This window comes from Pan troglodytes, chromosome 20 (genome assembly GCF_028858775.2).
Source record: "Pan troglodytes isolate AG18354 chromosome 20, NHGRI_mPanTro3-v2.0_pri, whole genome shotgun sequence".
In the NCBI taxonomy this organism is placed as follows: Eukaryota; Metazoa; Chordata; class Mammalia; order Primates; family Hominidae; genus Pan; species Pan troglodytes.
In genome coordinates, this window is record NC_072418.2 from 34,224,430 (window position 1) to 34,225,868 (window position 1,439).

Genomic DNA, 1,439 nt, shown 5'->3' on the forward strand with positions numbered 1-1,439 from the left:
ACCACCATTGGTCTACATTTCTAACCCCAGCCCTTGATAATTGTTAGCCTAGAAAACAGGGTCAGAAAAACACAGCCCACGGGCCAAATCAGATCTGCCACCTGTTTTGAGATGGCCTATGAGCTAAGAATGTTTTTTTTTACATTTTATGATGGTTGAGGGGAAAAAAAAAAGAAGTTCAATATTTTATAGCATGTAAAAATTACATTAAGTTCACATGTCAGTGCCCATACATAAAGTTTTATTGGAACACAGCCATGCTCATTTGTTTATGTATTTATGGCTCCAAACAGCAGAGTTGAGCGGTTGTGATGGAGACTGTATGGCCTACAAAGTCTAAAATATTTACTATTTGGCTCTTTACAGGAAAAGTTTACTGACTAGTGCTGAAAGTCTCTGGAGATGTGACCTTCACAATTTGGTATCTAGCTTTGAGACCCCGTATCACCAACAATGAAAAGCACTTCCCTTGAAATAATTTACATAGTTACCCAAGATTTAGACAGCAGACATCTCAGGATGTAGAGGATTTTTTTCAGATTGTTTCCAGGACCTAGCTTTGAGCCAAACATACAGTATTCCTGCAATAAGTCTTTGCTACGTAAAAACAAAAATCAAATGTTAAATTAGGCCACTGACCCTTTTAAGCCCAAAGCATAAATAAACACAGAAAATGTGAATTTGCCATTATTATTATTTTTATTTTTTTGAGACAAAGGCTCACTCTGTCGCCTAGGATGGTGTGCAGTGACGTAATTTTGGCTCATCGCAACCTCCACCTCCTGGGTTCAAGCGATTCTCTTGCCTCAGCCTCCTGAGTAGCTGGGACTACAGGCACATGCCACCACACCGGCCATATATATATATAATATTATATATTATTATATATAATATATAATAATATATAATATTAATATTATTATATATTATATATTATAAGCAAATATATATTTAAATATAAATTTATATATGTTATATATATATAAATATATATATTTAGTAGAGATGGGGGTTTCCCCATGTTGGCCAGGCTGGTCTCAAACTCTTGACCTCAGGTGATCCACCTGCCTTAGCCTCCCAAAGTGCTGGGATTACAAGTGTGAGCCACTTCGCCCAGCTGATTTTTAAAGAAGATCTATCCAGGTCTTCTTGGAGCAGAATTATGTAGGCATCCAGGAATGTGAGTTGTGCTGCCGAGTGACATTTCTCTTCATGTTTTCCCTCCCTGGCAGAGTCGCCACTTGATTTAGGATCTGACACCATGGGTAGATATTGGAATTCCAGTCTTAGCCTGCAAGTCACACAATGTCTTTGAGCTTCAGCTTCCAAGCCTACAAGATGGGGCGATAAGAGTTTACCTCCTGGGAGTTAAGAGGATTAAATAAGTTAACAGTTAAGTAAAAGTACTCTGAAATGTTAGCTTTTATTTTCATCCTTCC